Consider the following 13,024-nt stretch of genomic DNA (forward strand, 5'->3'; position numbering starts at 1 on the left):
TGAAGTGAAAAAAAAAAATTACAAGCTTTGCCAAACAGCAAACAGTGTCACACTGAGCCTTCTTATGCGCTGTATTGATAAGTGACTTTGTCATCCTGGCTGACCTCAAACAGAACAACAGGTGACTGAACACAGGGCAGCAGCAGAGCCTGTTATTTTAGATTACTTTGGCTGTTGGGGATAAAAGAGGAGATAAAGCAGAATTGGAGCCTGCAGGTGAATCTCTGTCAGATGACCTTGGAAAAACAATGGAATTACCAGGCAGGGCTGAAATGTGAAGGGTTACAAAAAACGGAAAGAAAAAAAAACTTCCACTTACTTTGTGTACAGACTAAACTGTTGATATCCTTCAGTTAAAGAGTGATAAATTCACAGAGGTCACTGAAAAAAATAAATAAACTGATGATAAACACAACTTTTCCAAAAATTTATGTTGGTTAATTGTTGTGTGGGTTTTCATTATTTCCTGAAGTCAGTCTCAAGCAGACTCTTGAAGAACTGTAGGTTTTAGCACTTCCATACAGGGCTTCATTTTCTTGGACCAGAATTAGCTGCTTGGAAAAAAAACCCACAGATTAAAAATTTAACTTAAAAAGGAAAAATTTACAGCTGTGCAGTGCACCACCTATAATAACATCATTTTGTCTTCTACTTTATTATAACATAATGTTTCTTCAAGATATTAAAAAGCTGTGTAATCAATAGACAGAAAGACCTTTAGGTACTTCTTAAAATTCTCTTTAAAAATAAACAGGTAATCAAGTTATAGGAGCATACTGATTTATTTATTTTTCTTCTTTTTAAGTTCTGAATGTTTGAACCTTTAGACAAAAATCCCTCTTCTCCTCTGTACCCCCTCCCAAACCCTTCATTTCATCTTCTGGGCTGTCACAGTCTGCCACCAGGGCAAAGCCCCTGAACTCTGTCATGTGTGTTTCTGAGGAGGCAGGTGTAGGGCTGCCAGACCAACGATCAGTTTTTTTCCTAAAGGAAGGTGATGAAATATGCTGGTGTTAACCCTTGGTGGGTTCTGGTCTGGACTTTGGACCTGAATAAAATAAGAAATGGAGGTAAAGTAAAAACACCTCCAAAACTGAAACTTCTTCTGACAGCTGCTAATGTAGAGCTTTTTCCCTAACAGCAGTCAATGTTAAAGGCCCTATATTATGTAAAAATCACTTTATTAAGTCTTTTAGTGAAATTTGTGGGTCTTTGGCTTTCCTCCCAGCCCACAAAATTTGATATTTAATGACAAAACCTGTATTTAGTAGAGCTTCTGAATGTTAAAACCTGACCTAAAACGAGCTGTTTGAATTTTGGGGATTTGCTGATGTCAGCGATTCCCTTTTTTGACCAATCAGGAACAAGTCTGACCTGATTGGGCCATGAAAGCAGATACCCCCGAACTCCCTCCCTGCTGCTGGAGAGAAATCTCTCTAGCAGCGGAGTGGGGAATGCCAAAGCTGAAGAGCTGTCACTGCTCTGTTTTTGGCTGTAAACAGCCACATAGTTCCATGCACAAGCTTCTCATCTCGGAAGAAGACAAGACTAAGTTGCTAGAGTTCATTTATGAGGGAAATGTGCCAGCTACACTCAGTAAAACTGTGCATGTGTGTGCTAGCCACTTCACGGCCGACTGCTTTTCCAACTTTGGTCAGTCCAACAGAGGGCTAGCCAATAGACTGGTCCTGAATCCTGGCGCATTACCAACCATCCACCAACAAACCTCAGACCCTGGAAATATAAGTATTTTAAATGCTGTGTGCTGTGGAGCAGATGTAAGAGCTTTTCCTCAGTGTCCCCCCTGTCTCTGTGTTAGCTTCAGGATGCTAACTTTAGCTGCAGTTAGCCTGTTGTTTTAGCCTGTAATGTTACTGTAAATGAGCTTCGCTGTTTTCTTAACAATATGCACTCAGAGCTTGTGGCGCCGCTCTCAGTGACGCTGAAGAGTGGGGCGGTATCAGCGGTGGCTCATTTACATATGAAGGCCACGCCCACTAAATCAGAGCGTTCTGAACAGAGGGGCTATGAGAGCCTGGAAACAATGCTGCTGTGCTTGATTTATTGGCTTTTTGGACCAAAACATGTTACTACCATTTCATGAAGACATCAATGATCCATATTAAACTGCAGAAAAGGAGCAGAATACGGGACTTTTAAACCAATACTTATTTTATTCTTTTTCATACTTTTAATGAATTTACCCAACACAACAGCTATGAGGGATGTCTATCAGCATGCATGGTGTAAGCTCCCTGCACAGCGAGAAACAGTAAGAAAGTCCCCAAAGGTTACCTATTCATACCCCCACCCCCTTATTCCCCCGTAACAGGGGTTCTATTCTACAGCTGTGGTTACAGGGAGGTGGAGTCCATGTGGAGGGTTGACAAACTCTCACTAAAAGTCAATCACTGATCAGCTTACAGAGACACAAAGCTGGCACCTGGCCTCATACAGTGTGTATAGAGGGCAGGGAACAGAAAGGCAGAGTTCAGTCTGAGTGCAAACAAAAATCACTTTAGACTACTGAAGTCTTAAGGATTAGATTTTAAGGTAGCTTCAATCAGTCAGATAGCCAGTTCTTATTTGCCCACTTCTATCATTGACATGCCTCTCATAGCGATGTGTTGTTCCTCTTCTTGAAAATCCATGTTTGTGTTTATATCATTGTCACAGTGCAGCATTTCCAGAATATCAGCAATGGCCAGAAAGCAACAGGCTGAAGCTATACCACAGCTTTTTTTCCTTAACATCATGTTTACATGAGATTGAACACTTGAATGCATTCATTGTGATCATTAAGTGGTAAAAAGCACGCCAGTGGGCAGAGGAGAGCATGGCTCAGCTCCATCACGGGCACAACAGTTGCAGCAGCTGTGCACTAATGATGATGTAAACATCTACAAACCTTCTCACTCCTATGCAGTGAATATTATAGATGTGACCTGTTGAGTAAACTTAGAGGCTCACCTCAACTTCTAGTTGAGATTTCACCTCGGCTTGGCAGGGACATCTTCAGACAGAGGGACAGTTTAGGCTTCCTGTGTTCACACATGTAGCTCACCTTTAAATTAAAGGGCCGGTTTCTTGAATTTAGTGCATGAGTGAGTCATAACAATTTTTTATTATCGTGAAAACTATCCTATCAGTCATTTTCTAATTTGTTAAGAAGTCAAATACTAAATATATATCTTCACTGTGTGGTTATTATTGTTCTTTTCAAAATGCAGTAGGCTGTTTTAATAAATACAGAAACTGTAGAAATAAGTAGAAAATTATAACAGCATTGAACTCCAGAAAAATAAAAGCTAAGAACTTTTATTGATATATAATGTTATTTTGACAACCGTATCCAATTGTTGACAAAAACAAGTTTTATTTACAATCTCATGATGTATGTCAAATATTTCACATATACTCTCTGATGCCCTGTATAACCTAATTCTGTGAGGCTCAGGAATCGCTGGTTAAGTGATTTAGCTTGGTTTCTGATGACTTCTCTGCCCACACTTTGAGATGTTCCTTGTAAAAGAGGAGGATCAGGATAAAAAAGTTGTAACTCTCTGAGCAACTCATACATCTCACACCGTCTGACCTTGTAGACACAAACACTTCAGCACCTGGTACAAGTAAAGATGGGTACCAAATCAGGTACTTTTAAGCCTCGCTTCCACCAAGCAGTTCAGATCGGTTCATCTTGGCATGGTATGCAATCCGGGGACAGATCCCCAAATAATTGAACCATACTGTCACACTTTTTTGGGACCCTTCCATTGGGGTGTCAGATTAAACTGATCTGATCCTGGAAGGTGGAGCTACAACACTGCAGTCTGTTGATTAGTGGAAAGAATCGTCACTTCCTGTTTGACAGCGGCTGCTGTATTTCTCCTGGTGGCACACAGTCTTCTCTAAAACAAAGCTTGATTGTTCTTTGTGTTAAAGAGCTACATGGAAATCACAAAGAGGAAGAATTGCTTGATGTCTTCCATTCTTGCTCTTTGTTTATTGTGTTGCTTTTTTCTTCTTTGTTGGATTTATTAGCAGGGTACACTGTGTTGTGCTGCTATGGCACCGTGCTGCTATTTTACTGATGTGGCTATCAGCATCCAACTTACACCCCAGCTACCAAGAACAGGGGTGGCCAACCTGTGGCCTCATGTGGCTCTTTGCCTTTCAGTGTGTGGCTGTTCGATTCATTCGTAAAACAAATAAAAAGATATAAATATTGATATATTGATGCTAAAGTTGGGATCAATATTTATCCCACATGGCCAGCTGTACACTATGGGCACTAGGACCGCTCAGTTGACAGGTAGGTAGCCACAGGTTTAGCCTATGGCTGCAGCAGTTACGTGCTTATGTGCGCGTGACTCAGTCCCAGTACGTGCGCGCTGTACCGTGTAGCGAGAGACTAGCATCATCCCTCCCTGGTTGGCTACCCCTGACCACGAGGGGGCAAGGTTGGCTTTGGAAACGTAAACAGGACCAGGCTTAATCAAGCCAACCAATACCACATTGTACTGATCCAAACTGGACTGCTTGGTGGAAACGGGGCTTTATAGGTACTGATCGTATTCCATCTACAGTATTGAGTACCAGTTCATTTAAAATCAAAAGGTACCATGTTTGGTTACCTAAATGCATCATTATGACAACGAGGGAGTGGAGAAGAAGGTGATTTCCCAAACTTGACATGCATTACAAGCACTGCAAGGTTATATATATAAGAATAAATATGTTCAATTGAAAAACTTTGTGATATTATTAAGGTACCAAGCACTGATCAAACTGTTTTGAATGTGAAAGGTACCTATCCCTTAGTACAAGTGTCTGAGGAGCAGCAGGGCTCAGTGTGTTGGAGGTGAGGGCAAACTTTTTTTCCAACATGTTTTTAAACTTTTTTTCTGGGCCTTTTTACTTTTGTAGAAAAGACAGCTGCAGAGAGATATGACATGTGGGGAGGAGACAGTGAGGGCAGACAGAGGGTCGTGGCCATGAGTTGTCCCCCTAATGGTGAAGTAAGAAATTGGCCCTTGGGGCCACAGTGTGTCACATGCATTTATTTCTTTAAAAACTAACACAACCTATTGACTCCTGTTTCTATCTATACAGCTGTGCCTCAGGTCAGTGCAGGTTTATGTCTCAGCTGTGCCTCACAGGTGTTACTGTGACCTTATATACTCTTCCTACTTTTAAACCCACAAAGCATGAAGAAAAGTTAGTTTGATGTCAATGAGAAAGATACTGAAGTAATAAATGCATCAGCATGTTTTAACTTGTTAAAGACTTAAAAATAAAATCCTCCTTTTGCTTGATGTTTAGGTGAAACATTTACAATGTTGATTATTTGCACATTATTTTGCACAATGAAAAATTGAGGATAAAGATACTGATCTGTACAGCACACTGCAGATAATGTTCAGCTATGTGAGTGTGAAACAGGGTGGAAGCACTATGAGCAGTCACTGTAGTGTCATAGAAGTGCTTTAGTCAAAGCAGTGAGCTGCTGACAAGCTGTTGGCACATTAGATACAGGATAAGAGCCATGCAAATACCCTGTGAGGGAGTCCTCAGGCACAACACAACTTAAAGCTAAACGCTAGTGTCAGCACGCTAACATGTTCACAGTAACAACTGGCTGATGTTTATCATGTTTACAGACTTACTCAAGCACTTTTGCATGTTAATATTTGCTAATGAGGACAACAAAATATAGCCGGGGATGAGTCATGAACTCAAGTCGCCTACAGGACAAATTAAAGTCTTCGGCTGCAAAGTGAGTAAACAAGTTGGAAGGCTGCGGGGAACTCAGAGGACTCTTTTTCTCTGCCAATGTTGTTGAATTACTGAACTCAGGAGCTCATGGTACCCTGGGAGAAAAAAGACAAGGGATCATCATAGTTAAGCTTTTGGGTACTCCAAATGTCTGTAAAATATATTATTGCAATCCGGGAAACACTGTTGAGATGTTTTGGTGTCATTTGAAGTATTGGTCTGCTAGAACCACCAGTTCTGCCCTCCCCAGAGCCACGGCCAGCAAGGCTAAAACTGCCGTTATATGAAACAAAGAGCTGAGCGCTGGCAAATGACCTTTGTGTACAACACCTAAACATCGTCTTTCCAGCCGTGTCTGCTTCTGTTTATGTTCCCTTTCCTCATGGACACTTCTGGGCTTCTCCTGCCATCCCCCATTTTAAAAACACAATCATATGAATAATGCATTAACGTCCTCGAGCAAAGCATCCTCTCAGAAAGTGTGCATAAAAGCCTAAAAAGTCTGCAGGAGGGCCCTCATGTGCATCCACTGTGGATTTTATAGTAGGGCAGCCCCGAGCTGCTGTAGTCTTAGTAGAACTGTACATCAAAGTCAGTGAGTCTGTGACAGTAAGATTGGGCAAGAGGGACTTTGAGAGAAAGGAGGAAGGAGAGAGATGTGAAAGAGGAGAGGGATGGATGCTAGACTGTGAAACCATGTTTGACTGATTTATAACAACTTATCTGATTCAATCATTGACTTTACTCTGCAGACTGGAATCGACAAGTGGCCCCAGATGAGAATAAGAATGCAATGGAAACAATGTTTACAGTTCAGCTGATGCACACCGGCAGGTTAAAGACAGCTCACCTCAAACTAGAATTACTTTTTGCACTTATCAGATTTAGTTGGTACTGTACTCCAGGGGAGACAAGGGGTCAACACAATCAGGTTTTAGAGTCTGTAATGGGGCAGTATTTATCCCTCTGCCACCGGCCAGGACAGACATCAGGAGGTTAGCAGAACTCAGATAACATTTTAACGATCAAGAACTGGCATCGGCTCCCAAACTAGAAATACAAGTGCAACTTAAACTTTTTCTTTATCCAACTTGGAGAAAAGCTCTTGAGAAAATTTCTTGTTTTCAAACGTTTAAAACATAAAAGCTCAGATTAAGATAAAGAAATAAATAAAAAGTTTTTACGTCAGCTTATACAGCACATCAGGAACTCAGGCTCTCCTTTCTCTGCTTGATGTGAAGTAGTGGGGGCGGAGTTTTCCTGACAGATAACTATAAAATCTGTGTATGTGTGTGTTTCTATCCATTTCTTTTGGCCCACTTTCATCCTCCTGACCAAAAAGGAGATGCAGACATGCACAGGAAGAGCTGCACGAGGTGCTTCATGAGGTGCAGCGTGGAGGATCATTACAGCGTGAAGAGAAAGTGAAATAAAAATTGAGCCCCTGACTAAGTAAACACCCACACACACAGACCCATGTTTTACTTGCTCATGTTAAAAGGGCTGTGAGGACCAACATGGAAAGTGAGGATTTTTTGTTTGTTTTTCTGGAAAAAAAAAAAGGCTCCATTTCCCATGAGCACTAGCACCCACTGTCTTGACGAGGTAACTCTTACCAATGTGTGATTTGTTCTAAAGCAAATGAATGGAGATCAGATCTTCTTTTCAACTCTACTTTTTTTTGTTCAAGACAACTTTTTACCAAGTACAACTCCACGAGGTAAGGTATTTATCAACAGTTAGGCCGAGCTATGGTTTGACACATGACAACAAGCTAACTTAGTAAACTTACCACAGTTTAGTAGCCGGCTATGTTTAGCTCTACTCACAGCCAGGTGCTGTCTGTACCGTGTTAAGTAACATTGTGGTTATGTCCTACCAGAGCTCATCTAACAACTCCAACCTCACCAATCAGAGCTAACATAACCTCACTCTTCATTTTATTGATAGACTCGTAAGTTTGAACAGACCACTGCAGAATAACTGCTGACTGTGGGTTGGAATCAACATTAGCACAAACAGATTAACCTGTGTTTTAGCCTTTAGCTCCTGTTTTAGCCATAACTTGTGTTCTGAACTTCTGTTCTTTTTCTTTTTGACAGTTCAGCTCCAGTATCCACCATCACCACTAGAGAAAGACACAGATCTCTCTTCTCACAATTAAACTTTGCCATCTGAAGTGGTTTTGTCACAGAGACCATAAACTAGTCCACTCCTGAACAACCTGGGCAGGGAAACTGAAAAATAGCATTATGGGTCGTGTAGTCCAGTGTTTCTCAATCCTGGTCCTGGGGACCCCCTGCCCTGCATGTTTTAGATGTTACCCCACTCCAGCACACCTGATTCGAATGAATGGCTCGTTATAAGGCTCAAGCAGAGCTTGCTGACGAGCTGATCATTTGAATCAGGTGTGTTGGAGTCGGGAACATAAAAAACATGCAGGGCAGGGGGTCCCCAGGACCAGGGTTGAGAAACACTGGTGTATGCAACAAAGGTTATAGGGTGAATCGCAAAAGTATTGTTGGGTTTTGGCCTCTTGTTTACACAGAAATTTTTGAGAACGGCCGCCAGAGTGGATTTTTTTTCTGAAACACTGTAGCCACTGTGTAAACAGTAAGCCAGTGTTTTGAGAGGAAACACTGACATCACGCTCCACTTCGCTCATGTGCATCCAACAGTCCAGTTGTTACAATCCTCATGGTCTACCATGTTGTTCTTGTGCTGCTCAATCTGCTGACTGTCTTTTAACAAAATGAGGATCTGTTGCTCCACTTCTGCTCTTAGTATTCCCCAGTACACCAGATGATCAGCTCAGCTCTACTTAAGTGGAGATCTGCCAAAAGCTGCTTCTGGACAAGACAGTTGTAGTGCCACCTACAGGCCTGGTATGCTCACTACAACGTTTTCAGTCCCTCAGCATTTCCGTATAAGCACAGATTTTGTGTTTTAGGGTGAAATGTTGTGTAAACAGGGCCTAGAATAAACACTTCTTCTCGTCACATGATCTCGTATGTTATCTCAACTCTGATTAATTAGTGTCTGATTTAGTGGGCGTGACCTTCATATGTAAATGAGCCTCCGCTGATACCGCCCTGCGTTTCAGCGCAACGGAGAACAGCGCCACGAGCCCCAAGTGCACAATGTTTAGAAAACAGCGAAGCTCGTTTACTGTAACATTACAAGCTGAAACAACAGGCTAACTGCAGCTAAAGTTAGCATCCTGAAGCTAACACAGAGACAAGGGGGACACTGAGGAAAAGCTCTTCCATCTGCTCCACAGCACACACCATTTAAAATACTCACATTTCCAGGGTCCCAGGTTTGTTGGTGGATGGTTGGTAATGCGCCTGGATTCAGGACCAGACTATTGGCTTGCCCTCTGTTGGACTGCATGGTCTTAGCATGTTTGTACATCCCATAACTCCGTGTTGATTCAAAAAAAAAAAAAAGCTTTATGTTAAAGAAACCAAACACTACTTGACACGACTCATCTTCTTCTTTTTGAGTGGAAGATGGCTGTTAGTAAATTAGCATAAAAAGAAACGACAAATTTTAAAATGCATGAGCAAGACCTGCGGCTCACAAACTTAATTCAGTCAACTGGCCAATGGCTTTTCTTTGACTTGTACAATCAAGACCAAGAAAATGAGCTGAATCTTTTCTGGGGAATAGTCTGGAGATAGTGAAAGACTTCAGGTGAAATGTGCACAGCAGACTGTGGTGTGAAAATGGATGTTTTTACTTCCCTGTAATATTAAACTGAAGACGTGAAGCTTCTCTTTGCCAGTGGACTCGCTGTAAGACACAATATTCTAATGCTTCGATGGTCATAATATATGTCAAATCTGACTGCCACTGGAAGCAGTAAAGCAGAGAAGTCTTAAGCCCTGAGCACTGAGATAGCAGGATGAATTTCTGCTGATCGGGAAAAAAGGGGGGTGGGGGTGGTTTTCATGTCTTCCTCCTGTGGACCAGTGATGAATGGTGCATATTGTGCTGTAATAGATATGAACACAAACAGAGAAGTGTTTATTTGTGCATGTATGTCTGTTCTTACCCAGGATGATAAATTCAAAATGAACATCATCCTTTTTTTTTCTTTTCATCAGACTTTGATTTAGACTCTTCTACTGACAGCAAATCAACCTGTCAGTCAGGCTACAGAGGGCTCAGTGCACTATACGCATGTAGCTTTTAGTTACTTTAAGTTATTACAGCATGTTCTGTCATTACCTGCTGGATTTACTGTTTTACAACACAAAAGAAGTAATGAGAGGACACAAATCTTCCCTCAGAAGAAGAAAACAGTGCGATGATAACACTGTTTGATGTAATAATTATCTCTGCAGCTCTGCAAATTGTTTTGTGCTTTCCTCTGATGTTTCCCAAATATGGTGAAAATAGAAGTGTAATGAGGGGTACAAAATAAAACATCTTTGCATTTCAGAGACATATGCACTTTCTCTACTTCAGTGACCTAGCTTCTGCTGATATTCATAGTGTGTGTTTTAACTTTCACAGTCACTTTCTGTGTGTGATTGTAAGCATGTACTCAGAGCAGCAGTTTTCTCTGCTTCATGAGCAGCTTTGATTGACATTGTTTCAGGTCCGACACAGACAGTTGGATGTAGATTCAGGGGGTTTTGACCAAAAAGTAATTGAATGACCTTTTGCTGTGATCGTGTTGGAGATTTCTGGCTGGTGACGCATTGAATAAACAACCAATGACAGTCGCTCGATAACAGAGAAATTACTTCCTCCTTTCTCATCCTTTCCAGCCATTATTCCTGAAATCCTTCATCCTTCCTTCCAGCTTAGATCAGGGTTCATAAAAACTTTAAGACACCATGGGAATGTAGAGTACTGGCTGGTTATGGATTAGAATGAACCAATGAAACTGTATTCACTTTACACATGACAAAATAATAACAGGTGCTTTAGACAGCAATGTCAGGTGAAAGAACCAAGTGAGATATTTTTATGCATTATGATGTATAAATACATTTTGAATCTGTAATCTAACTTGTATCCTGCTAATTGTCTTCAGCTAACTTTAGAAAGAGCTCCAGTCTTGTATAAGGAAACCTGTGTCAACAATACATACAGACGTCCAGCTGTGAAACTCCAGCTTGGCCACAACTAGATTTACCAGAATGACAATGATCCTTAAACACACTGCCAAGATAGTGAAGAAATGGTTCAAGGACAATGATGTCAATGTCCTGGAACGGCCAAGTCAGAGTCCTGACCACAACCCCATTAAAAACTTGCAGCATTACTTGGAGACCAGAGTGATGGCGAGGAAATCAACCAACCTGACCCAGTTTGAGGCATTCGCCAAGGAAGAGTGGGCCAACATCCCACAGGAGACATGCAGGAAGCTTGTGGACACGTACAAGAATCATCTAGAAGCTGTCATAAAGAATAAAGGCTATGCCATTGGCTATTGAATAAAGGTGATGGATAAGGTTATGAATAATTTTTAACATGGCCTTTTTTTGAGACTCCAATAATAAAATACCCCAGAAATATATTTTTTGTCATTCCTTCAATTGTTGGTCACATATAACTGATACAAAAAGCATTCATTTAATCACTACATGAAAAAATCACAAGATTTACTGTAAATTTGAAGGGAGAAGAACTTATTTCAGCTCCAAGTTATTCTAATCTCATGAATCATCAAACTATACACCAAACTTCTACATAGCTACATGCCAGAGAGTCCTGCATAGTGCACACATGTCACCTAGGTGTAGCTAACTTTGGCAGGAACACCAAGGAGGAGTCCACACACAAACAGTCAAGGCTTATTACAAATCAGAGTCAGCTGCACCACCTGTGAGACAGGAAGGACTTAACAGACTGATTCCAAGGTGTGTGGACAGAGACATGTTTATGATATATGGGGTGTGTCTCAATGCGTTAACTTCGTGCCTCCTCTGTCCTATCTCCTCCGCAGCTCCAGAAGTACTTTCCCAGTCGCCATTTTGAAGACTGTCCTAAAGCAATAATTGCGCGGAGAGGAGAGAGAGAGGATGGAGGAGATTGATCGTAGGAGCTATGATCGAGGATACAGGAGAGCTGTCTTTGCAGTAGTCTTTTCACTGACCGACACGCCCCCCATATGGAATATCACTCTCTGATTGGACGCTGCAGGGGCTCAGACTTCTCTAAATGAAATTTTACAAACATAATAGAGTTCAATGAGAGAAAAGAAGAGCTGAAACAGGCACTAAGGGTTCTTAAGAAACTGATCATATATCTGGTAATGAAGTGTTTGCAGTGAGTTTGAAGCACAAAACACTGAACACAACCATCATCAAATCAGTATAACAGAGGATTAATACTGAATCTAACAATTGCACATTTTACTGGAAAAGTGATCCTTGAGCTTCTAAACAGCACACAGAATAAACAGAGAGCAGGTTTACTTCATGGTAACATGAATGTTAAACAGGTCAAAGGAACAGACAAAGCTCTGTTACTGTTTCTGTTTGATCAGTTATTACAGCGCACACATGCAGACACACAAACAGCTGTTAGAGCTGACTGACAGATGATCCAGAGGTGATCAGCTGATGCCGTCATCAATTAAAAACACGTCGCTTCATGTGATACTCTGGAGGAGAGGATGTCCCATTGCTCTAAAAACAAATCTCCTCCATCCTCTCTCCTCTCTTCATTTCCGTGCGTCTCTCCCATGCATCTCTGGTGGGAGGGACTAAGATGCAAGAGAACGACACAAGTGGAGGAAGGAAGGAACTTTGGAGCTTTGAGATGCACCTATGGAGTGAGCTTAAGTTCATGCAGAACACGGGTGTCCGACGCCCAGCTGTGATCAGCTGACAAGCTGATGTTCAATCTCCAACCCCTCTCAACCAATCACAGCTTGTGTCTAACGACAATGCGGCGTATTTAAATCATGTCTTCACTCTGTCTTATTGCTGCTACCTCTTTGCTACCCAGCTGCTGCTGTCTTAATAATCCCCCAGCCTCCTCCTATTAAGACTCTGCATGTATACTATTGATCTGTATGCATCCTTTTAATCTGTATGTACGTATGAGGGTTTTGCAATTCACTACCTGGAAAGCTCGAGCAGACTGCTTGGCTAACCCAGGGAGTACTCTGAAAAGCAGAGCTGTAATCCCAATTCTAACTGTATCCATGTGACAATAAATGGTTCAATGTATGACGAGAGTGTTCATGACTGAACAACTTTTACGTCAGCCACTTTTAGAGTACTAA

This window comes from Halichoeres trimaculatus, unplaced genomic scaffold, assembly GCF_033239565.1.
Source record: "Halichoeres trimaculatus isolate MK-OKI-2021-1 unplaced genomic scaffold, fHalTri1.1 fHalTri1_scaffold_16, whole genome shotgun sequence".
NCBI lineage: Eukaryota > Metazoa > Chordata > Actinopteri > Labriformes > Labridae > Halichoeres > Halichoeres trimaculatus.